Source organism: Eptatretus burgeri, chromosome 12 (assembly GCF_056783735.1).
Source record: "Eptatretus burgeri isolate ZD-2024b chromosome 12, Ebu_testis_v1, whole genome shotgun sequence".
Lineage (NCBI taxonomy): Eukaryota > Metazoa > Chordata > Myxini > Myxiniformes > Myxinidae > Eptatretus > Eptatretus burgeri.
Genome location: NC_140972.1, coordinates 84,205,844 through 84,233,323, shown reverse-complemented (window position 1 = coordinate 84,233,323; position 27,480 = coordinate 84,205,844). Strand labels below are relative to the sequence as shown.

The following is a 27,480-nucleotide window of genomic DNA, read 5'->3' as shown; positions in this document are numbered from 1 at the left end:
TTGACATATCAGGAATAAAACCTTCGACAGACCCCTTTCCCATTCTATCACTGAATGTATAGAGTGTAAATTTCATCATTTCAGATACAGCAGAGACATAATCAACCGCTTCAACTTCTTGTGTTCCAATATACAAACGCACACTATCAAACATTTTGCAGAAGAAATCATTTACAAGTGTAGCGTTTGTGTTATTCCCAGCTTTATTGAATTTAAATTTACACAACAAGAAACTTTCGGAGAGATTCAAATAGGTTTGTTGATTATTTATTTCAAAACTTTTTGTACCATTCGTATTCCAGTCTGTTCCAGTTATTGCATTTACCTTGAAGTAATCTTCTTTTTTAGTGGAGTTTGAGATAATAATAGTATTATCCAAATCATAGATACTATCAATTGCTTCCATACTTGTATTTATTTAGGAAAAAAGATGTTAAAACTTTTGAAACCCTGATCCAAGTATTCAAATTATTTTCTGTGGTTCTTGGGGGGACAACTGAGTTTTGCCTTTCTTAATTTCTTTTATTGCTTGTAATTTATGAGATTCCTTCTGGGCATCTTTTATGCTCTTTACAGCACCTGCTACATTTCCCACAGCAGAAGCAGTTGAACCAATTAGATCTTTATGTTTTAGAATAGTTGAACCAATACCCATGAGAGTATCAATTATCCCATCTCCTCTAAATTGATGTCCAACACCCCTTTGTCTCTTTGGTTTATAGTATCCTCGACCAAGATACATACCTTAACCCTTGTAGTATGGGGAAAGGAACATCCCATCCCCTGTAATTATTTTATAATTTCCCAACTCGTGTTTCCTCACAATAACCATCGTATTTATTTATTGGAAAACTTCACGTAGGTGAATTCTGATGGATATAACTTCTCCATCAAAAGAAATCATACGATTATCTTGGTCGGTTATCCTAAAATTTACTCTGTGTATGGTTTTTCCTGACACAGGGAGATAAACCAAATTTTTGGGTTCCATATTGAATTTATAACCAATTGGGGTTGAGTATGCGCTGAATGAAAATATTGTATTTGTTTTTTTTTCCATCATTATAAGCACCATCAATCAAATCACAGTGAATTAACACCGAATTTATTCCTGAGGATATTTGAATGACATTATCACTGTAAAACGTCCCATTAGTTTCAATCTTTTTTGAGGAGAAACTCAATAACTCTCTAAATGAATTATCAATTGTGAAATCAACCTTGTAGTTATTTTTAACTTTAATCGTTGATTTTGAAGTATGTTTATGAATGTCTATAACAATATTTTTTGGTTCATCACCCTGTTCTTTCATAAGACGAGCAATTTCGGAAGATATTTGAGAAATCTCATATGCTCCGGGTGAGACTGTTATCGTTTTGTATCCACTTCCGGGATTATAACTAAACTTGTCATTTTCATCAGTTATATTAAATAAGGTATTATAAGTTTCCATGGACAATAAAGATGCCTCATATTCTTTTGTTGTGTCAAGTTGTCGTGGGTATGGGAATGAAGATGTGTGGTCTCTTGTTGTGAAATTGAAACTAAGGATTGTGCTTCTCATCTTATTTAATGAGATAAAATGTCTTTATATTGATATTTATTAATTGTTTTCATGTTCATCAACTGGTCTAAAATGGCTGACGCTTCGTTAAAACAATTGTTATTTCCAACCTTCTTACTGCCTAACAACAATAACAGTCTAATAACTAATTGTGATGGGTCATTTGGAAGAAAACTAATACCTGAACCAAGGATACTTAAAGCCTGAATAATGTGTTTCTCCTTCTCATTTTTCCTACTTTTACTAGAAATACTAACCCTATAATTTAGAGTGTTCAGCAGATCAATATATACTCTATCATCGTTATTTTTCATATCCAATGGTTTATCAATATACTTTGATTCATCCCTCACAGTTGAACCTTGTCTTCCATCTTTTGTGAGAAGAAACATTAATCTCGGAGTTAGTTTAACCAGGGGTTGAGCAGAACCCAAGAACCTTAATTCATCATTAAATATCAATACCTTTTCTTGAACAAGATGAAATATCGCTGGTTGTTCTGTTGGAATGAGTCCTGCTTTGGTTTTTGAATCCGCTGAATATTCATTGTTTTGAAGAGCATTCACAATATAATCAGGGGGTCGATTAATCTCTTCCAGTTGTTGAAATAAACCTTCATCATCATATTCTAATTCTCCTAAATGCTCTAATTCTTCCTCCGTCATTTGATCAAAATAATTTAACATTTGAAGTTTTTTAGGAGTATATTCTACTGTGGGAACTGTGGAAATATCTTTCATTTTTTCTTGGGAAGTTTTCAAAAGTGGTTTAAAAAATTTCTCTTGTTTTCTTTCAAATGCTTCTTCGCCCGTTAGTTTCTGTCTGCGTTTCTTCTTTATGTCTTCCTGTTGTTTTACAACTTTTGAAACCAACTCTTGATGTTCCTTAAATCTTCTTGCTCTTTCTTTTGCATCCATTTATTTATTGTAAAATATCATTTAATGAATTGTAAAGATCAACAGGGAAATTTTCCTTTTCTTCATCATTCAAGTAGATGTGTTCAAATAAATCCTTTTCTTTAAATATTTCATCAAATTCTTTATCAACATTAATGCGAGTTGTAATTTCTTCTTCACTAATACTTGCATCTCTGCTTTTCATACGTTTGCGTTGAGTTTCTTCATCAACATCAAAACCGAATGATAAAATCTTCACTCCGCTCAGATGTTTAATAATTTGTCTCATTCCTTCTGGATTAGTTTCTAATATCCCAAGACCACCAGATTTTAGTTTCCTTAACTCACTCTTACAATGTGAATATTTTGTTGTACCAAGAGAAACCTCCTCAAATATTTGACCTTCATTCCTCAATCGCATATGTTCCTCCACTGAAATATAGTGATAATCTTCACCTTTTACTTCTCCAGGTCTTATTGCTCTAGTTGTTGTTGATACAATGCGTATCACGGGGTGTTTTTTAAGTAAATTTACAATATTCTCATTTGTAGTACACAAGAACCTTGATTTATGAAAGTTTTTTCCAGAAGCAGATTTACCCACACGATTTACAATAATAGTTGTCATTTATATATGTAATTGTTTATAAAACAAAAAATATATCCCTTAATATCTCATCTTGTTTCACAACAATATATTTATATTTTTCAGTCGTGTGCTTCATGTAATCCTCAAATTTCTTTTTACTACATAATGTAGAACAATTATCTCTCCAAAAATTATTGATATCTATTGAATTTAACTTGAATAAAATAAAAGTATTAGCATTGTTTCTGATGGAATGACGAGGAAGTTGAAAGTACGATTGACTAAGATAAATACAATTACAAGAAGAATGTCTCCCTCTTGTGTAGTAGCTGTCCATTACCGTTTGGTTTCTCTCATTAACACAATCATCAAAGATAACGAGGTTCTTTTTTGATTTATCCAAATCTTGGGGAGACGGTATATCATCCGTATTATCAATAAGAATACAAGTTATCGGATTTGATTTCTTTTTACATCTCTGTGTATCACAAAATAGTTGAATTATATCTTCAATGTTATAATCATTTAGGTTTTTTTGACGTTTAAATAAACCGATTATATCTTCTTTTTGAAGACCAGCATTAAAACCTTGTGAGAGTAGTTGATACTCTGGTTGAAAACTCGACTTTGTGAAAATTATTAAATTATCATAATCTAAAAAGTTGGGAGTGAGGAGCATCTTTAAAAGTAAGCAGGTTTTTCCACATCCACTTGAACCAACTATGAGACATATTAATGAATTTGGGAGATTTTTATGGTTGTTAAATTTTATCTTATTTTCCCAAATGGGTAAAAGATCATTCATTTATTATTTGGAAAACAGGTTATTTAATTTATTATTGGCTTTTTTAGAAACTCTATATTTTATCCTAAGTTCAGGTTTAATTTCAAGATAATCCATTATTTTATTTATACAATATCTTGTGTTGATATTTCCCTGAAAATTACATCCATGAATAATATATAACAACAATCCTTTGAACATTTCTCTAATACGTTCAGTTTCTTCCCTTGTAAGGAAAGGTGTGTTATCACCCTCATACTTTACATTCATTTCTCTAATCAATCTTGTAAAGTAATTCATTTTTGGTGTAAATCTAAAAGAATTATTTTCCTTTTTATATTTTTTATTATCATTAATTAGAAGATAATCACAGAATATACATTGTTTATAGGCTTTTGACTCTGTGTTTAATCCCCGTCTTTCACACGCAGGACAATTCTCAAATTTGTCATATGGAGAATCAGGAAAGTCTAGCATATTTATAAAGTAAAGCTTTACTTAAACTGAAATTCATCTATACTTTCAGTTGTATATTGACTCATATTTAATAATATTACCATCGATATCGATATACTTTTTTTCATTACCAGATTCAACGACAACATTTTTTATATTAAAGGTAATTTTAAAATGATCGTTAACTACTATTGAACGAAATGTCATTTCACCTGATATATTAACATCCTTTATTTCATCAGGATTTACATCTTTAGGGTTGTTGAAAAAAATACAAATTTCTCCTTGCATATTACAGATGGTCTTATCTTTTCTTTCTAAAGCTTCATCCATAAGGTTTTTGTTTTTTGATACTTTTTCTTGTTTAATTGCTTTTTCTAGTTTTGAATATATTACCAGAAGGAGAGGAGAAACTTTTGTTAGAGATACTTTAATTGATGTTCTACCAGGTATACTAAAAGCCCTTCCACTGAAGGAAATTGAAAAACTCATATTATTTACCATAATTGTTTTTATCCAATAGTTGTTATATTTATCTTTGTTCAATTTTACATCCTTGACATATTTCTCAGTATCATTAACAAATGAAGAGATTGATTGAAACTTGTCTTTTGTGTCTTGAAACATTGTATTTATTAAGTGAAAAAGTTGGAGGATAAAATGGTTTTAAGCACAGATTCACCTGTAAAATAAACGAAATTTTCATCAAGAAAATTTTAGTTTCAGCAAAGATTTATTATATAAATATGGTGAATACAACATACTGCGATGTTTGTAATCACAAATATAAACATTATAGAAAACACCTCCAAACCAACAAACACACATTTAATCTATTTCATAAAATATCTCCTCTTGAGTTGGAAAGAAAACATTGTGATATCTGTTCAAAGGATGTTTTGAAGAGAAGTTATAATAGACATCTTCAATCACAAAACTCAAGAAAAATGAGTTTAAAGTAAAGGGAGACTATTATATTGAAAACACTGATGGGGCATTTAAAGGGCATATAAAAATAAGGATTTTTCAATTTGGAGAACCCGGTCCATCATCAATAGCTGAATCAATTGAAATAGTGAAACCTGATGTTGAAAAAGTTATTAAAAAGACATTAAAAGAAATGAAAACTTTAAAGTTTTATATGGGAGTGAAAATGAATATGAAAAGACAAGATGAAGAACAAACTCCTTATATGAGAACAGATCTTCATTTTATAACATAATTTCAAGATTTTTTGAATCGTGGGGTTTATGAAGAACTATCAAAACAAGAGGAGGATGTTGATAATACAGTGGTAGGAAGTGGATTCAATATTAAAAAAATCATCTTTTTCGATATACACATTCTAAAATCAAACCCTCTTAAAGCTTCTTCTTGTATTGAATTACCAAAAGAAATAAAACTAAAGAAGGCAGTTGTTAATATTAAGAACAATGATAATAAATGTTTTCTTTGGTCTGTTCTTGCTCACTTTCATCCACCAAAATGTAATTCAGAAAGAGTAAAACAATATATGAAATATGAGAATACCTTGGACATTAAAGATTTTAAATTCCAAATGCCACTAACAGATATTCCTAAATTTGAGAAAAAGAATAATCTTTCTATTAATGTATATGGATTAACGGATACAAACAAAGTTCAAATATTAAAAATTTCAAACAACTATAAAAATGAAGAAACACACATTGATGTTTTAGATTTTAGTGTTGGAAATAATTCACATTACACATACATCAATAATTTATCAAGATTAATCTCTTCTCAGGTATTCAGAACAGCAAACAAAATATATCCTTGTAAGCGATGTCTTAATTCATTTCATACAAAAGAACGATTAGAACAACATTCAAAATATTGTAGTAATCATAAATCAGCTGTAATTACAATGCCTAAACCTGGTGAAAAGATTTCTTTTGAAGATTATAATAAATCTATCATGCACCCATTTGTGATATATGCTGATTTTGAGTGTATCCTAAAAAAGATAAATACTGCTTCTCCTAATCCAAAAGAATCATATACAAATAAATATCAAAAACATATTCCTTGTGGTTTCTGTTATTATATCAACTCATCTGTTGGAGAAAAGTATAACCAACTTGAACATTATAGTGGAAAAAAAGCTTCACAAGAGTTTGTAAAACGATTAGAAAAGGATTGTATAAGACTCACTAAATTAATGAAAGAAACAAATGAACCAATGAAATTAACCAAAGAAGAAAAATTAGAATTTAGAAAGAACAATATCTGTCATATTTGTGAGGGGGAAATTAAGGAGTCTAAAGTTAGGGATCATTGTCATCTTACTGGTAAATATGGAGGTCCCGCTCATTCCTGTTGTAATCTTAATTATAAATTACCTTCTTTTATTACAGTCTTTCTTCACAACAGCGCCAACTATGATACACATCTATTTATAAATGAACTTTCAACAACACCAGGGAATATTTCTGCCATAACAAACACAAGTCAAACGTATATTTCATTTACAAAAATGATATTCACAAAACCTTTAACTCGTATTAGGTTTCTAGATTCTTACAAGTTTATGGGAACACCACTCGCCTACCTCGCATCAAATCTAAGCTCCACGGACTCTTTTCCAAATCTTAATTCATTCTTTCCAAAAGAGGAAATTCTCACTAAAGAGGAAATTCAGATTAAAGAGAGAATTCAAAGTAAAGAGGAAACTCTAATTAATGAGGAAATTAATGAAGAAATTCAAACTGAAGATGAAATTCTAATTATAAAGAAAATTCGAACAATGAATGAAATTCTAACTAAAGAGGAAATTCTGATTAAAGATGAAATTCTGATTAAAGAAGGAATTCTCACGAGAGAGGAAATTCAAACAAGGAATGAAATTCAAAGTAAAGAGAAAATTCTTACAAGTAAGGGAATTTATCCTTATGATTATATGGATTCATTTATGAGATTTAAAGAAACACAACTTCCTTCAAAAGAAAGTTTCTATAATAACCTTTATGAAGAAGAGATAAGTGATAAGGAATATAAACACACACAAGAAATATGGAAAATATTTAAGATAAAGAACCTTGGAGAATATCATGATTTATATCTAAAAACAGATGTTTTATTGTTAGCTGATGTGTTTGAAGCTTTTAGATCACTCTGTCATAATAAAAATTGTTATGGATTAGATCCTCCCCACTATTTCACAGCTCCTGGTTTAGCTTGGAGTGCAATGTTGAAAATGACAAAACAAGATATAGATTTAATCAGTGATGTTGATATGCTTTTGATGATTGAGAAGTCCAAGAGAGGTGGAATATCACAAGTATGTTCAAAAAGATATGCTAAAGCAAATAATAAATATCTTCCAAATTATGATAGTGAAAAGATAGTAATTATTTGATGTATTTTGATGCTAATAATTTGGATGGATGGGCAATGTCTCAATCTCTGCCTTAGGGTAAATTAGAGTGGGTGGAAGAAAAGGATTATGAAATGGCTTTGATGAATATTGTTATTTCTTCTCAAGAGGAATTGAATGACGAAGAAGAAGGTTATTATTTTGAAGTTGATTTGAGGTACCCGAGTGATCTTCATAATAAGCATAAAGACCTTCCTTTTGCATGTGAGAAAGAAACCCCAAAGAAAGAATGGTTCAGTGATTATCATAAAAGTTTTAATATTAAAGGCAAATCAACAGAAAAGTTAATAACAACATTCTATGATAAAGAGGGATATGTTTTGCATCAGAGAAGCTTAAAACAGTTTTTGAGAGAAGGATTGAGAGTAGCTAAAATTCATAGAGTTTTAAAATTTAAACAAAGTCCTTGGGTGAAAAAGTATATTCAATTCAATACAGATATGAGAGCAAATACAAAAGTAAAATTTGAAGGGGACTTTTATAAATTAATGAATAATGCTGTATTTGGAAAGACTATGGAAAATGTTAGAAACAGGCAAAACATTAGATTCGCAACATCTTGGAAAGAAGCTTCGAGATTGATAAATAAACCAAGTTTTGAGAGAGAAGAGGTTTTTTTCAGAGAACTTTTCTGCAATTCATATGAAAAAGGAAAGTATTGTAATGGATAAACCAATTTATATTGGAACAGCAGTTCTTGATTTATCAAAGATATTGATGTATGATTATTTGTATAATGACTTAAAGAAAGAGTATGGTGAAAATGTTTCATTGTTGTATATGGACACTGATAGTTTTATCCTAGATATAAAAACTGATGATGTTTATAAAGATATGAAGAAAAATATTGGAGTATATGATACAAGTAATTTCAGCAAGAAGAGTGAGTTATTTTCCAAAAAGAATGAAAAGGTTATTGGTAAGTTCAAGGATGAGTTGGGTGGAAAAGTAATGAGTGAGTTTATTAGATTGAGAGCAAAGGCATATGCTTATAAGTATGGTGATCAGATTGATAAGAGGTTAAAGGGAATAAAGAAATATGTAATAAAGAAATCAATAACTTTTAGAAATTATTATAATTGTTTGATGAATAAGAAAGAAGAATATAGGAAAATGAATACAATAAGAAGTTATAAACATAACATATATATATAGTGAAGAAGTAAATAAAAAGGCATTAGGAGCCTTTGATGATAAGAGATTTATTTTAGATAATGGAATAGATTGTGTTCCATATGGATATTGTATGATAGAGTGAATAGAATAGATTGTGTTTTAACGATGGGAAGATGGGTTAGGGTTTTTTAAGGGCTACCGCTGCGTTTTTTCGCAACATATAAATGGTCAAACCAAGTATTAATCAAACTAAAGAGTGGAGAAAATCTCAGTCTTGGTATATAAATGGAAAACATAATGAATGTGAAAAATATCAAATAAGTCTTATTGAAAAAATAACTAAAACAAAGGTAAATAAAACAAATAAGCGAATCAATTTAAAAAGTAGTAAGTTAGAGGATGTAAAGAAAAAAATGAATATCCTTGAATGGACTGAAAACTTTGATGGTTATCAATTGAACAATGAAAAAACAATTTACTATAATCTTAAAATGATATGAGGCTCAGGAGGTGGTCAAACGAGAGCATTAAGAGAAGTTTATCATTTCGTAATGGCACAAAAGGGGTATCTTAAAAAAATATAAAGATTCAAATGTTTTGTTTTTCAATATTTTAGATGGGGATTATTGTGCAAAGAAAATTAAACTATTGAAGGAATTTGAGAATGAACAAATCTTTATCGGTTCAATGAGTGAGCTAAACAATATGCATCGGTTATTTGATAAAGAGTGTCCCGAGGCTTAGACGTTTCAGATATTTCTTTCAAATCACCTTTAACAAATCTTTATCTTATTGCATGGATTATTTGAAAAAAAAAAGTGTCCCCAGGTTAAAAGGGGAGACAAATAAATATACCTTGGGATAAAAAGGGGGTTTATTTTTAGGGAAAAAAATATGAATTGCTGAAAATCACCCATTCATTTACATGGGGAAAAGTGAGCCAGAACCAGTATATTCACCCTACTAACACTTCCACCTTCTTACTCTGAATTCCTTGCACAAGGTTCGAAACAATTCGGCTCCACAGTTTCCCCAAAAGTGTTTCCATCACCAATTGTCTCCAAGGATTTTTCAAAATCCCACTGATCAGTTTCAACATTCAAAGAACCATCGGTGTTGCTTATCAGGGTGAAATCAGTATCTGAACCTGAGCTCGATATGCACCGTTTCTCTGTGTAAGTTACCATTTGGAACAATATGGCTTCAGGGTGTGACGGCACTGGCAAAATTAAAAAATAAACACTTTAGGCTCGGGCTTTTTTTGACATTTTGTGATTGACAAAAAAAAATTTCAATTTTTTTTCCCCCATTTATTTTAGAGTGTTATTAATGATTATCAATGGTTTTCAGAAAGAAAGAAAGAATTGTGTTTGGGTTCCTCTTTAACAACCCCTCTCGAGGAAGTTCAGTCACTCCAACTCCTGGGTCTCATAATCAGCCATGATCTTTCTTGGAAAATCACATGTCAAAGTTGAGCACCAAAGCCAGTTGCCAACTGGGCATCCCCTGGGTCGTGCAAAGTCCTTCCGTGGCACACCTGAACTCCTATCCACCTTCAAAGTTTTCATACGCAGCTCGATGGAGTGATGCTCTTCCCTCTGGGCTGGTGACCCTGCCTCACACAATGCTTAGCTTGATGCCATGGAAACCAAGGCCTTCACGATCATTGGAATCTCCTGCAATGAATGCAGCTGAGTCTACGGGCCTATCAGTTTGCTATCGCCAACAGGTTAGTGGTCTCTGTCTTCTACTGCCTCCTTCCTGGCACCCTCTGTTCTTTCCATGCTTTGCCTCCCCCCCCCACCTTAGGTTGAAACAAGGAGGCCGTGGTTCAACAGCAACCCCGGCTTCTCGTGAAACTCCCAAAATCCACGATCACAGCTCACCTCCACCAATATATCCCCCTTTTTCCTGCCTGTGGAACACACTTCCACATTCTCTTTCATCTCATTCTTCTCTCCAGGTCTTCAAGAAAGCTGTTCACCACCATCTCCTATCATCCCCAATGCACAACCTTGATCATTTATACCCTTGTTCGCACCCCAAGCCCTCCTTCCAAATTTAAAGTTTTTCCTTCCTAAGAGTTTCCTTCTGCATCCATCTTGTCAACTCCATGCATCCTCCCCTACTCCTCATTTCTCCTAACACCCATTGTTTTGTCCAAGTCTTCTTTTACTGTCCTTCAACTCAGCTGTTTGTGTCTCCCCCCCCCCCCCTCTCTGTACTATTCCTTTTGTCTTGTTGCGTCCTGATCCATTCTGTGTTCGAGCTCTTCCACGAGCCTTGACTCTATAGAAAAAAAATGCTCTCATCCTCCCCCCCCCCCCAAAATGCTCCAAAAGTCAGATGCATAGTTTTCTATAGCGGTAAAAATACTCCAATTCTCATTTGATAAAAATCCAATAGTTGTTTTTAAAGCAGCCCAGGTATAACAAAACTTCTCTGATCACACAAATGTAAAGTATGAATTAAAGGAGCTCGGTCTCGGCCTGCCTGTGTGAGTGCATGCATGCGTGCGTGCGCCCGTCTGTCCGTCAATGTGGGTGCTTCTAATGTCTATTACTCAACCACAGAGGAGGAGGAGGAGGAGGAGGAGGAGGAGGAGGAGGAGGAGGAGGAGGAGATTGGGACCATACTCTGTGCAGTGTTGGTGCTGCTGAAGCAGTCTCCTTGGCTATTGGGCACAATCCTGGACGGGTCTCCACTCCGACACAGTATACCAGCATGCTGGCACTCATTGTGCTGACCTCGGAAAGATGACAGGTCGAGTTAACCCCACCTGGTATTAATTCAACAGCTGAGCGGGATTTGAACTCAGGACCCTGGGATCCAAAGCCCACCACCCAAACCATTAAGCCAACACCGGGCATAACCACAGAGGAATGTGAACGTTGTATCAATGAAAATAAATATATATTCCTCATATAATAACACCAGATCGAGAAATTCAGGGAAATGAAAGAACAAATCATACACAGAAAAGGAACACAAAATCATGCTTGGGATTGCAGTATCTTTCTGGCACCATCACATGCAACAAGTGTCACGAAAGCAAAACCACCTTCAATGTCTTGGTTATAAAACTTGCTGCGACTGCCATTTTGCTTCCCGATGTGAAGCTACTGGTCGGTCTAACCGAGGCCGACAACTCAAAGGGAAGAGGCCAGACAAAGGGTAGTCACACAAATAGGACAGATGAGGTTCTTGAGCTTTTTATCAACTTAAGTAGTGGATGGAACCACAAACATAAAACCATACTAGCAGGAGTTGTGATCACCAGTGGTAGCGACTTGAGTAGATGGAGTGGAAAACAATTGAAAGGTTACACCCGAGTTCGCGCGGACAGATGATGAAGAAAACTTGCTGATCAATGCCGCACCGAGCTTGTGTGGTTTCTGCTCTGTGCTCGAGGTACTTTTAACTACTGCTCTTACTGAAGAAAGTTGGCATGCTGATATTCTTGAAGAAAGATATGGAAATGTGACAACACCAGACTTGTATTGCTTCTGCATCAAAGTGCATCAGTAGTTTGCATTCCCAAGTCCGATAGGATGGTGCAGAGGTAGAAAACTTAACTTTGAACTGCCTCGTCTGCTAACATTTCCGGCCTGACTGAAAATTGTCAGATTGGTGCTTTGCAGGCAGGGAATTGCATCAGAAAGTGTTTTGTTCCTGGGATCCTCTGCTAGCATTAGTTGGTGGATGTCAAAGATCCCATTGTCTTTTGATAAAAAGAGTATACGAGTTTTCGCTCACACCCTGGTGGGAGAAAAAAATAAAATCCTGCCACTTTCAGTTAAAGTCAGGCCTGGCCAACAAGTTTGTGAAAGACTTGGGAGACGAGCCATCAACCCCGTTTTAAGGAGAAAGTAGCCTACAAAGGAAAGGGTTGTTTGTCCTCATAAATCCAATTTTTTTTTGGTATACGATGTCGGCATTCATGGAAGAGTTGGAATACAGACGTAACAGAACAAAAGGATGAGTAGAAAGTGCGGGGGGAGGGGGGAGAGGTAGACAACAGCAGGGATGAGGGAGACTGGAAGAAATAAGGGATGTGGGGAAGAATGAAGGGGGGGAGGACAAGATGGATACAGAAGCAAACTCTCAGGAAGGAAAAACTGGGAACTTGGAAAGAAGTGAACTTTGATGTAGTTAAATCATGGTTTTGGATGGGAGATGATATGAGATTGTGGTGAACAGCTAAACGAAGCCCTGTAGGGAAGCATGAGATAGAAGAGAATGTGGAAGGTGGTTCCACAGGTGGGGGGGGGGGGGGTGGAAGAGGAATGAACGAATGAGTGAAGGTGAGCAGTGATTCCAGATTTTGAGAGTTTCACCAGAAGGGGTGCTGGTAGACCATGTGCACCATGCATAATTTTTTTTGGGGGGAGGGGTGTAAACATGAAATGAGGTGGGTGAAGACAGAGATACGACCGACCTGTCTGCGATGTGAAAGGCCTATAGACTCAGCTTCATCATGAGAGACCCAAACGATCTTGAAGGACTTGCTTTCCACAGCATTAAACTGAGCAAAGTGTGAGGCAGAGGCACTAGCCTCTGCTGCAGATGAGAGGAGAACAGTACTCCATCAAGTTGCAGATGAAGGCCTTGTATGTGGAAAGCTCAGGTGTGCCAAGGAAGGACTTTGCATGAAGAAGGATGCCCAGTTGGCAAATGGATTTGAATAACAACTTAGAAAAGTGGTTTGACCAAGAAAGATAATGGTTTTTGAGTGAGGATCAAAAGTTTGAGTGATAGACGAATTATGTTTTGATTTTAGGTCTTGCATGCCAAATATGATGAGAAATGCAAATGCCATTTTATGATATGCCACCCCGTCAGGTCATGCATTATAAAGAGACTTGTATAAAAGCCCATCAAAAATGACGTGTTGGAGTTATTTTATTCAAAATATTCAAGCAAACTGGAAGAAATGATGTTCCGTAGCAAGAAGCGTTATTTTAAAACACTACATGTACAAATGTGATCCGGTTTTCTTCATCTTCTGGGACGTTTCATTTTGACGGTACAGTCTCGTGAGCATGCCAAAGTCTGAAGCCTTGGCCTTGCATCAGGTGTGCTTATATCGTATTTATTTATTAGACAGCAGATGAATGTAAATGCACACTCGTTTTACTCTGCGCACGTCACACATCATGTGCAGCGAATTTCAACATGTACCTTGTATTTATTATTTAAAAAAAAAAAAAACACTTCTGTACACCGCCATTGAGGCTTAGTTTGCAAGTCACCGTCTACATTTCCCAAGAAAGAAACATCATTACTCTATTGTTATTAATACCGTAGTCGGTAGGGTGATCCGGTTCGAGCAAGACGTGCCAAGGGTGTGGTTCCCCGGTAGACGACATCGCGTGGATAAGTAGGTAAATTGGTTCAAGACAAAAAGACCCTACGCGAAGCGGTGGAGGTATTGACGTCCACGGTCGGTTAAGCGACCCGCCGCCTCACGGAGTTATCCGTGAGCGACGGCCTACAATTCTGGGAGTCTACTGGGAGACGACGTAACTCCCCCCACCTAGCGGTCGTTCTCGCCACCAGTCCCCAGCCCACAACAATATATTGTTATAAACATCATTACCCTTATATCTTATTCATTAAATATGATGTCAACAGTGCTGACAGAGTTATAGTTCTTTTCTCCAACATTTTTTTTTTTTGGGGGGGGGGGGGTTGGAAATCACTTAAAACATGTAGTAATGCAAAAAAAAGAAATCGAAATTTTGTTGAAAAAAAAGTTGCAAAAATTTTTTTTCTCCAACAATTTTTTCTTTGGGGGGGTGGGTTGGAAATCACTTAAAACATGTAGAAATGCCCCCCAAATTTTTTTTCTCTAAATTTATTTTGGGGGGGGGTTGGAAATCACTTAAGGGGTAGAAATGCAAAAAAAAATAATTTTTTTCTCTATTTTTTTGGGGGGGGGACCAAGTCGAAAATCTAATGGCATGATCCTTGGACCATACCTAACCCCCCCCCCCCACCAAGTTTCGTCGAAATTCTGTCGAGGAGTTTTTCCGTAATACTGTTCACAAACAAACAAACAAACAAAGAGAAAGGGGTGAAAACAGCAACCTCCGATCTTCGATTGCGGAGGTTAACTTGAGGGGGTACACTCGGTAGAGTGCAAAACCTCCGCCGCCAATACTGCTGGGTCACTCAAGTGAACCTGATATCCTATTCATTCAATTTGACGTTAACAGTGCTCACAGAGTTATAGTTTGCAACTTTCCCTTTTACTTTTACATACTCAATTCATTCATCATAACTAGATTCCTTGAGACAGAAATGATTTTACGTGGGTATATCCACCTGAAGTTCCAAAATCAGCCACAATTATAATTTTTGCATGTTTTTTTTGTTGTTGGAAATCACTTATAACATGTAGAAATGCAAAAAAAAAAAAAAACTCGAAATTTTGTTGAAAAAAAAGTTGCAAAATTTTGTATTTTTTCTCCAACAATTTTTTTTTTGGGGGGGGGATTGGAAATCACTTAAAACATGTAGAAATGTAAAAACAAAAAATCAAATATTCTTTCAAAATGGCCGCCGTAGCGGCCATATTGGACTTTGGACCAAGTCCAAAATCTAATGGCATGATCCTTGGACCATACCTAATCCCCCCACCAAGTTTCGTCAAAATCCGTCGAGGGGTTTTTCCGTAATACTGTTCACAAACAAACAAACAGACAAACAAACAGACAGTGGTGAAAACAGTAACCTCCGTCCATCTTCAATGGCGGAGGTCAATGAACAAACAGTCATGTTAAGAGTCCTTTAAAACCACACTGAAATCATATTTATGAAGGGGGAACAGACACACTTATATCATGTGTGTGTGTTCATGTGTATATATATATATATATATATATATATATATATATATATATATATATATATATATATATATATATATATATATATATATATATATATATATATATATATATATATATATATAGTAACAGTTCGAAGAACCGTATGCATTCAACCATACAGGTGCCCTGAAGTTAGTTATGAAAGTTATGTTATGTTATGTTAGTTATGTTAGTTAGTTATAAGTAGATGTGTAGACTGAACCCTTCCTTGTGTGTAGTGGGAAATTGAAGGGATGCGTTGTGATGTTTTTTTAGTTAGGGTAATAAATCTTTATTTCTCCTTTTATTTGAACCACAGTACCTTTTTCTCGCTTTCCGAGGCGCAATCTTTGTGAAGTACCTTTTTGGCGAGTGGTCACGCATGAAGGGGGCGGGCTCCCGGCATGGCCAAAACACCGACCAAGAGGGGCGGACCCATGGAGTCCCTGTCCAATCAGGGCGGACAGTGACGTCAGTTTTGACCGCTGAGGGAGGTCGATGGACGATGAAGGGACCCTCTGAGACACGCGTTCGTTGGAGTTCAGTCAAAAGACTCAGTTCAGTTCTGCATTCGCTGGGGCGTTCGTTGGAGTTTTGCTGAAGTCTTGAGTTCGGTGTATGAGGAGGATTGACAGACTGAGAGCTTTTTCACGAGTCTGTGGGTGGTGCTTGCTCTGTGTCCTTCTTGCTGTAAATAAAACAATTGTAGAAATGTTCATAGTTCGTTTCCGTCCTTTCTTTCCTTGTTCCAGCATAGTTCGGATCTGAGTTTTAGCTGGGTCTTTGTTCCCGTTAATCTGCTCATCCTAGCCGGCACGGCTTTGGCAGTTCCGCTCGACTGCACCCGAACCGGAGTTGGTAGTCGGTAGTTGGAACTCTACCGTAGTCGGTAGGGTGATCCGGTTCGAGCAAGACGTGCCAAGGGTGTGGTTCCCCGGTAGACGACATCGCGTGGATAAGTAGGTAAATTGGTTCAAGACAAAAAGACCCTACGCGAAGCGGTGGAGGTATTGACGTCCACGGTCGGTTAAGCGACCCGCCGCCTCACGGAGTTATCCGTGAGCGACGGCCTACAATTCTGGGAGTCTACTGGGAGACGACGTAACTCCCCCCACCTAGCGGTCGTTCTCGCCACCAGTCCCCAGCCCACAACAATATATTGTTACGAAGTCTCACCCGCCGGCGTGCGGACAGCCGCTTTTAGCCGAATCACGGCGGTACGCCCACCGGACGGACAATCCAGTCGCAGCTTTCCGGACAATGCCGAGAACCAGCCACGGGTGTGTTTTTGACCACACCACAACCTTGTCCGCACTCTACCCGCGCCACAGGGTCAATCGCCGAAGTGTCGATATACCTAATTAATCGCGCGGGTAGATTACCGAGAGAATGTACCTCAACGGGGCCGCTGGGACACGATCCGCTTAATGCAGCTCGCTCCGTTTTGGGATAACCGAGCGGGGTGTTATCGCGACTCCCGTTGGACCGATCGCTTTACCGGCTATTTAAAAACCAACTATATTCAGAGGGCAAGATGGCAGTTAAATTGGGGAAAGAGGACACAACGAACGGGTGACATTTGAACAAGCACATTTATTACACAAGTATGCAGTCAGGTATTCATGCAAGAAAAGCACGTATTCAAGCATGCACATATGCAATTATACAGCCAACAAAAACAATGCAAAGGAACTCCGACCGTTTATTTATTATGTAAAGTCACTTATCACAGTTCTACTTAACGGACTCGGCGCCACAACTTTCATACAAAGGAAAGTAAGGAAAATTCCCCTCAAAGACAAGGGGGTGGACTGGACCCCTTGGAGTCTTTATACCACGGAGCCATGTAGACCGCAGAGGCTCCGCAAGACCGGGCTGGCCGGGAGACCTTCACTTCGCTGGGGCGACCCGCGCCGTCCCGTCTCCACGACCCACGGTAAGGCACGACTCGGCGAGCAGCCACGACCTCCAGACCTCCAGACAGAGACCTCGACCCTCTCGACCTCCAAAAAGACGTACTTCTCCTCAGCTCCAAAAAAAGACCTCGAGAGAGACTCCCAACAACCAACAGACCTCGAGAGAGACTCCCAACAACCAACAAACCTCAAGAGAGAGACTCCCAACAACCGACAGACCTTCTCCTCAGCTCGTCCTTTATACCCATGCATGCATCGCCCCTCCCTACTTCCAGCACGTGCGGGGAAACTTCCAGAAGTTTGGGGTTGTTGCCACCAAGGGAGTGTGGCACCAGGGCCGTTATTCACCCAAAATGAGGGCCCCTCCTTTACTTAAACTTTGAACCCTGGCTCAATTCACCCCTCCCCCGTCCCAGCGCGCGGGAAAGCAAGAAAAAAAGTGGGAGGGGAAATCCCAGCATTATCGGAACTTCTCTCCTCGGCGCTGTGGTTCTGCCCACACTCCGTGGGGGTAACGGGTTTTCCTACCATTGCCTTTGTTTCCTTTCTTGATGAGTATCCGTGGTGTAGATGTTATTCGATGTGGAGAGGTTTGTGGTGTGGTTGTTGAGGTAGTGGTGTGGTCATTGAAATGCGGTTGTGGAGAAGGTGGTTGTGGTTGTTGTGGAGAAGGTGAGGCTGGCGTTCGTGGTGGTCATGAGGGTGGTGTGGTTGGGCGGTTGATGAGAAGGTGGTGGTGGTGATCATGGTTGTTGTGGGTTGGTGGCGCTTTGTGGTGGTAGTAATGGCGGTTGGTCCAAAATAACGATAGTAAAAGAAAAACACTATCTCAAAGATCACATCCCTGATCACAAGAATAATTCCCATTAGACAACGGTGGAGAAATCTAACTGAACACAAACTTATCGACATAACTGAACTAAGGACCGATATGGTGCTCTGCGAATTTCCACAGCCGTAACAATATATATATATATATATATATATATATATATATATATATATATATATATATATATATATATATATATATTTTAACACATATATATATTTTAACATATATATATATATATACATATTTTGCAGACCCGGGGTCGGGGGCGAAGATCACGAGGGGTGAGCTACCTCGGGTTCCCACCAGAATCTCCAGAATCGCAGGCCTTTGCACTCAAATAACTTTGTGATGCAGTGGGTCATGAATTGACCGTGAACGCCAATAACTCGACCACACGACTTCAGGTCTTCCATCTGAGACTGTTTACCGAAAGGTCACGTGATCTAATTACTGGGGGACACGCCCTCAGTACACACTTGCTCAAACAGGATTACCTTACCAAATCAGATGCAGCCGAGCGGGACTGACAAGCACGTACCGGGCTCGGGAACACATCGTTGGGGGATAACGTCCCGGCTAAACTTGGGTGCGAACCATGCTGGATCAATGGAAGAAAAGACAAAAACGAGCTGGAAACATTTAAAAACAAAGCATTTATTTACAATGGTGATGAAAAGGATGTGGCACATTGAATGGGGTTTATTTTCACGTACAGCAGGGGATAGCAAGGAATTTGTAGGGAGTGGAAAAAGGCAAGCAATCTTACAAAAGCAGACACAGAGCAGTTATCCCATTACAACTTCTACAATCTTAACTTAAACTAGGACAGGCGCACACGCGCGCGCGCACACACACACACACACACACACACACACACACACACACACACACACACACACACACACACACACACACACACACACACACACACACACACACACACACACACACGTAGCCCAGAGAGAAAGATAGCAGATGAGGATAAATGGCCCCCCAATATATGGAGCGGTCGGCAGACCAACGCACCCCAGAACGCTTTGGGAGAGGTCGGTGGGAGGAATACTGGTGGTGTCTAAGGTGTGAGAGTGGGAGATGTGGTGTAGTGCAATGTGGGGGGTGGAGTGTCGTGCCAGAGGAAAATGGGATTGCAAGTCAGTAATGATACTCTTTGTGTGTCCAATGAAGACGGGATAGAGAGAGGGAGAGAGGAGAGAAGATGCACAAGGAGAAAGATTCCTAACCTAGCAGTGTATAGATGTGTTTGTGTCGAGTGTACTTCCGTGGGACACTCCGCCTGAGAATTCCCACCTTGAGATGTGGTGCGTTATCTCCTGCTTAATCACATTGCTCATGGCAACACACGCTCCACACTGGTGCATCTGGCTACACGGGGGTGGCGAAACGTTAACAGCACGGCAAGGAATCTCGGCAGTCGCCCCGGATCAGGTTCTCAAGAAGAACGTACTAGCAATCGCACACCACGAGCGAGACAGCGAGTGAATAGTCAGCAAAGGGGAGGCAGTGAAGAAGAGGCAACGAAGAGAATACAGTCCACAGCTACGCGCTCCGCTTTTATAAGCCGCAGGTGAAGGGTGGGGTGATGACCCAAAGCGACACGCTGTGACCCAAATCCTGCTTCTCTATTGGGCCACAGCAGCCCTAGCCACTCCCTGCCAGGCTCCAGGACCGGAAATTCTCACCCATCCGCTTTGGCACGGGTCGAAGCTCCTGACTCAACATAGCCACCTGACTGGCTCTTTGAGCCTGCACCCTGGCCCTGAACGTTCTCCAAGTGCAGTCTGAATGTGAAATAGTAATGGACTTTCCTCACTACTCACACTCGAATAGCAATGTCTGTTGCTTGGCACAGCATCGTGCGGTGCGGAGGACAGCCCAATTTGTGCAGTACTCCTCGATATAGAGTGGCGAATTGTAGGAATGCAGAGGTACGAGGAGGTGTGGGAATATTTTTACCGCGTGCGGGAGACGTTTGTGGTCGAAGTGGTGAGGTTTGGTGAGGGAGGTGCGAAGCAAGGTGAGATGCCGGTTGGGAATTGGTGTGCAGATTTGAATGAAATAATGGTGCGCGATGCGTGGGTGATATAGTATGCAGTGGGGTTGTGGTGGTCCCAAGCCACAGGAGGCATTATGGTGTGCTTATTATCAATCGCATATTGAATGGTGTGTGTGCTTGCTTATTTTGTACCATGGCAAAAAGGAAAGGGTTGGAATAGAAATTAGAATACAAGATAGATATAGGTAATAGACATAATGATGAGATCCAAACAACGTACTTCGTCCCGTTAACCCACCAGTCTAACTGCACGAAGACTAACAAAATAACTGCCTCGGATCACTGTATGTTGTGTGCCATTGCTTTCGAGGCATGCGGTTTTGGCGAACCACAACTATATATATATATATATATATATATATATATATATATATATATATATATATATATATAAACTAATACAATGATGCATATTCTCACTTGACATTTAAGGCAAAGTTTCACAATATGTATGATATAGTAATGCCGATTGCAATCAGTATTGTGGCGTGATCTGTATGCGTCTCGTTACATCCACATTCTCAGTATGAGGGATCAACTCATCTTAATGTGAAGCGATCAATGAGATGGTGGCATCCATGAGTCGAAGAAACAAAGTGTAAAGCATCAAATTTGAAGTGCAAATTTAGAAACATTGAAATATTTTGGTAAACAGTGTGAAGCGAATTAGAATGGTCAGTTTGAGCAGGTAATTGAATTGGAAGGAAATTCACTCAAAGAGAATCATTGCCAAACGAATCACCATTGATCAGAATTCTGTTCCCAGATGAAACTGTAGTTACCCCAATCAACAGAATTACAATTCATTTTGTCCTGTTTCAAGACAGTCTTCATTTCATAATTCTCAATACCTCAGTACCTATCGATTTTCCATGATGTTTTTAATTTTCCTTAAAGGTCCCCTGACATGCAAAACTTTCTGGTTATTTATATATTAACTTGACCTTCCTAGTGAATAAATCACCCATGTTTTTTATTAATCAAAAATGGGATAATTAGAGCAATATTTCGATCATTTATTGTGCTTTTCACAACTTGCTATGCCCTGCCCCTAAAAAAAGTTGACCTCAGCGAATCGCAGCGTTGACGTCACATACAGAAACTTGCACAGAGTGGATTGACTCGAGATCTCGAGAGTCGAGACTCTAGACTAGTCCGATAAATCCGTCGTCCGTCCGACTAGGCCGATAAATCTGACGTGCTGTAGCTTTTGTTTATTATTCTCTTTTTTTCATTGTTTTCTACTGGTGCTACATGACGACAGTAGGAATAAAATAAATAAAAATGCAAAGGAACATCAGATTTATCGGACTACTCGAGACAATTGTGTCGCAAGGTGTGTTCTGCACACAAGTTTTCATCGTATCCGGACGGCAAGATTGCTTCGCTTTACGCGCGGAGAGATACGGCCGATGACATGCGCTGGCCTTGCTTGTGATTAATTCACCACAGAGAAACATGTCCGCTGCGCTGCGCTGTTCACGTCACCTCACTAAAATATTTCTGATATCGAGCAGTATGCTAGTCGAACTTACATTGTTGAATTACGAATAAGATTTAGTCTAACCAGTTGTTATTGCCAAGTCTTCCTTCGACGTCCTCCCAATCATCATGAACTCCGGGAATTTCATCGCCATTTTCCTCTGCTTGTCCTGCTTCGGGCTTGAACTGCTAAGGTCGTACTTCATTTCCAGCTACCTGAACTTCACCTCCCGCGACTATGTTATCCCACAATTCTCCATGTGATTCAGACCAAAATCCTTCATTTCTCTCACACTCACTGTCGCTACCAGACAAATTAAAGTCCATGTCATCCATTATTCAAAACCAAATGTTCGATTTTTTTAAAGCAGAAACGAACGAAGCGATTGAGTCGACCAATCAAATGTGGAAACACACAGAAAACCAATAGAATCACGTAGACCACAACCCGAGTAATTAACATGCAGCCTTTGTCGTCCTGTACCTGACGTCATGTGGGTTACGCCCCTTTCAGGAGAATTTTTAGGGGCGTTCCCGAAGAGGTTTTTTTACTTTTACATTTTACAGAATGAGTATTGTGAAAAAACATTGTCAGATCTGAAATCACGATGAAAAACTCCTCTAGGACATATATAAATGAAATGTCAGTACTTTTTCATGTCAGGGGAACTTTAAGCCTGAAGCTTCATGCTTTCTGGTATGCTTCAACATACGTACAGGTGTGTTGCAGAGTTGGGGGGGGGAGGAGTGGAGGGGAGGAAGGGAGGAAAGGGCAGGAGATTGAAATTTTTCTTCTTCTTCCCCTTCTCTCTCTCTTTGCCAATATTATCTGGTAAATCTTCTCTCTGTTTGTCAATACAGACATTCATCCTAAATCTTTGCACAGTTATCTTTATTTATTTTCTGCACAAAATCGAAGCTCGTAGAAGAGCAAGGTGACAAAAGGTATGAACTGCCAGTGGGAGCAGTGTGACCACTCATTTTCATAAATGCCAAGGTGAGCCAATGAAAAAAGCCAATAATTCACAAGGTTTCGGAAAAGCGATGATAATAGAAAACCTATAGAAAACCAAGACGCCAAGGTGAACAACGAATAGCCAAGATCTTGTGAAAAAAGCCAAGGAGTGGTTACACTGAGTGGGAGTAAGAGTTGGACACAATAAGCCAGGGAATGGATGAACAGGAAGGAGAGGGGGAGGGAGAGAAAGAGAGAGGAGACGTAACCTTCATGTGGTAAGCTTGGTGTTGGCTGAACGGTCAAGTTGACTGGCCTAAGATCTTCGGGTCTTGAGTTTGAGCCCCTGTCATTTGTTGAATTAACACCAGGTGGGGTTGACTGAGCTTGTCATCCTTACGATGTCGGCGAAATGAGTAACATCGCACTGGTAATTTAGGGCACTGCATCAGAGGCACAGCCGTGTCCACAGAGAATGATGCACCAGCAACCAGAGGCAAAACACAATAGCTAGCTACCTTCAAGCAAGAGGACTGGGCTCGGTTAAGTTAGGTTAGGTAGGCTTAATGGGGCAGAAAAGAATACAGGTAGGGATGGGAATTGCTACGAGATGGTGGTGCATCAATCACCCCCTTGAAGCACTGGAGGGAAACGTTGGATTAAACAACCTCAGGAAGGAAGTTACGCAAACAGTTATTTTAATGTAATTGAATGTTTAATACCAAACCATTTCTTTGTTGGATCAACTAACTACACCAAATTGTGCCTCACATGACTCGATTATGAGGATTCGGAAATGGAAAACAAAAAACCAACAACAAAAGGTTTAAGGAACTCATTATTTAACAAACCGTTTGGAATTTCAGTTTTCAAGTAGCACAATGTCAGTAAACTGGATGGAATTGGGACAGAGTTTAAACACGAAAATAAAAATGTTTTGTTTACACAGGGAAATATAAAATGTTTTCATTGTTCAGACAATGCATCTCACATTTCAAATTAGAGACCTGCCCGTACAGCCACTGACAAGGCAAAGGTTAAAACCAGGCACACGGTAAGCAGGGCACCTGCCTGTTAATACAATACAGTGCAGTCAGTCATTGTAACAAGAGCCCTTCAAAAAACTAAAGAACAAAGAGAAAGGGCACCACTTAGCAAACAGGGTGTATGGATGTGACATACCAATATGTTAGCATGGCCATACCACCACCCGGCACAGACGACCCAACCCCCACCATCATTATTATTTCCCTCCTAAATTTCACCTTGTACAGTTCAACATGTAATTAAGGCTTGGTCATAAATAAAACAAATAAACGTAATTTATAAAATACATTTAAAATAAGCATTAAGTAATTTGTTGGTGGTTACGAGGATATATAGTGCAGCATGTTGAAATAGGTTATCGATGACAATTTGAGTCCATGGTTATATGGAGGTGCTGTGTCATGGACATCCAATCATCCATTGGGACCATACTCTGTACAGAGCGTTGGTGCTGCCTAAGCAGTCTCCTTGGCTATTGGGTACAATCCAGGATGGGTCACCACTCCAACACAAGATACCAGCAAGCTGGCACTCATTTTGCCGACCTCGGAAGGATGACAGGCAGAGTGAACCCCACCTGGTATTAATTAAACAGCCAAGGGGGATTTGAACTCAGGATCCGAGGATCCCAAGCCAACCACCCGAACCATTAAGTCAACACCAGGCATGTCATGGACATGTCTACAAGGTAAAGTGTTTATCGCTAAATATATTATCATATAAAGTGGTGTACGATTAAATTTATTCAAATGTAGTAATACTTTAAATAAAAGTAATAATGAAATAAGTTTGAAGAAGGATATTGCATTGCTGTGTTGACCGACTGTCTGGACACAACTTTGAGGTTGTGGGTCCATTGATGTTGAGTAATCTACTGATGTGGACCTGCGACCGGGGTTGTGGATCTGCCGTTTGGAGAGGTTCTGAGCTGAAAGGATCGAAAACTCGATGAAAAACGGTGCCCAGCTGATAAATCAGTAAAGTGCTTATAAGTTAAGGGTATAACTTCAAATAAAATAGTGTTTGGAAGTACTTACCAGTAAATAATATATCTGTGCTTTTGTGTTTATACGTGTGTGTGTGTGTGTGTGTGTGTGTGTGTGTGTGTGTGTGTGTGTGTGTGTGTGTGTGTGTGTGTGTGTGTGTATATATATATATATATATATATATATATATATATATATATATATATATATATATATATATATATATATATATATATATATATATATATATATATATATATATATATATATATATATGCGTGTGTGTATACGTGTGTGTGTGTGTGTGTGTTATGTCTGGCTTCTTTCTTGGGACTACGGTGCAGTAATTGGTCTTTATTTTGATAATAACCATGCTTAATGAACTAGCCAAAATGGAGTTATAATTTTGATTTTCTTCTCGAAAAAAAACAAAAACAAAACGAGAACGGGCATTCGTTTGATGGCGTACCATCCATCGCCAGGCTGAACAGTTAATGTTTTGTATCCCACCAATAGGCCAGATCTGGATCTGGACCTGAACCAAAATCGAATTGGCTTGTTATTATCATGGACACAACTCATCTACCAAGTTTTGTCATAATCCGTCTACAATCTTTTGAAATATCATGCTATATGTCGGCTTTGGCCCCATCTCTCAATGGTGAAGAAACACTTAAAAAAACTTAAAAAAAAGTTCTCATATCCAGGTCTGGATTCAGACCCGAATCAAAATCGAATCTCATATCCAGATCTGGACTCTCTGGAAAATCCTCTTTATTTTTTGCTGATGACTCCACCCTCTACCGTACCCTCTGTCATCCCTCAGACCGGCAAGCAGCAGCTTCTTCACTCTCTGCAGATCTGGATAAAATCACAAACTGGTCCAACATATGGAACACGTCGTTCAATTCTGACAAATCTCACACTCACCATATATCTCCGAAGATATGCGGTAAGCTTTGTGTTGTCTGGAACCCCCCCCCCCAATCCCATATACTTTCTCAACAATCCCCTGGAAGAAGTCCTTTCATTCAAGCTTCTGAGTCTCACTATCTGCCATGATCTTACCTGGGAAAGCTACATTTCCAACTTGGCCTTGAAAGCCAGTCGCCGACTGGGCATCCTCCATTGTGCAAAGTCCCTCCTTGGCACACCTGAGCTCTTGACCACATACAAAGCTTTCACCCGCAGCCTGATGGAGTACTGCTCTCCCCTCTGGGCTGCTGCTCCTGCCTCTCTCCTTTCTCAGCTTCACGCTGTGGAAACCAAGGCATTTCGGATCATTGGTATCTGCTGCGATGAGGATGAGTCTTTGGGTCTCTTACTCTCTCACTGCAGGCAGGTCGGTGGTCTTTCTGTCTTCTACCATGTCCTCTCCGGCCTCGCCTCCCCCCCCCCACCCCGCTCTGTCTGTGAGTTTACTCTAAAATAACGATCAAAAGTCCCCCCCCCCCCATATTTCTGCAGGGTGCTCAAGGTCCAACAGCAAACCCCTTCTGGTAAAATAATAAAAATCAAGAATCACTGCTCACCTTCACTCTTTCATTCCTCTTTTTTTTCCACCTATGGAACAAACTCCCACATTCTCTTCAATCCCACTCTTCCTTCCAGGTCTTCAAAAAAGCTGTTCACCACCATCTCTTATCATCCCGTATCAAAAACCACGATTGTTCTACACCCGCGAATCCACCCCAATCCTACTTCCTTCAAATTCCCTGCTTTCCTTCCTGAAAGTCCCCGTGGTGTCCATCTTGTTTCCCCTGTTTACGCCGCCCCATCCCTCTCCCTTCCACAAATCTCGTCACGTCTCTGTTCCACACTGTTTTTTTCCTTCCCTTTCCTGCCCCTCGTCTCCTACTCCCCTTGTTGTACGCTATGTGTGTTAGCTCTTATACGAGCCTCGATAGTGTATACAAAAAAAAAATTAAAAAAAATCAATTTTTCCTTCTCACACACCCAACCTGTCCACCAAGTTTTGTCCAAATCCGTCAATAACTTATTGCGATATCAAGCTCTGTATAGTTTTTGGCTCAATATCTCAAAGGTGAAGAATCACTGAAAAAAAAAAATCTCGTGTCCAGATGTGGATGGTTCACCAAAATCCAATCAATTCATCCTTGTCGCACATCCAATGTGTCCACTAAATTTCGTCCAAATACGTCCGCACCTTTTTTGAGATATCCTGCTCACAGATAAAGAGACAGACAAACACACAGGGGTGAAAACATAACCTTCATACACCTTCAATGGCGGAGGTAACAAAAAAAAATGTTTCACTTACGTTAAAATTTGTTCATGCTTGGTGTTGAGTGGTAGCTGTTGGACATTGTCCAACAAAAGTGTCCTTCAGTATAAGAGATGTCCCTAAACAGTTATCTACTGTCCAACTTAGACTTGTAACACAATGTTATTCTTTGAGCTTAACTCACCAATCACTGAAAAATCCTGAGATAATGACCTGAGTTTACATTTCAACCCAAATCCAAAAATATCTATCCAATATTCTCCTT

General features: G+C 38.9%; 1 protein-coding gene across 4 annotated transcripts in view; it reads right to left on the bottom strand.

The window, feature by feature from the left end:
* ATP8B2 (ATPase phospholipid transporting 8B2) overlaps nt 1-27,480 on the bottom strand; it is a 145,893-nt gene that overhangs the window by 106,435 nt on the left and 11,978 nt on the right. Inside the window, exon 2 of one of the 4 annotated variants that reach the window (XM_085848703.1) lies at nt 18,965-19,024. The exons of the other annotated variants lie outside the window; for them this stretch is intronic. The gene's annotated coding sequence lies outside the window, so the exon portion shown is untranslated. The remainder of the gene's footprint in view (nt 1-18,964; nt 19,025-27,480) is intronic. 4 annotated transcript variants of the gene reach the window in all.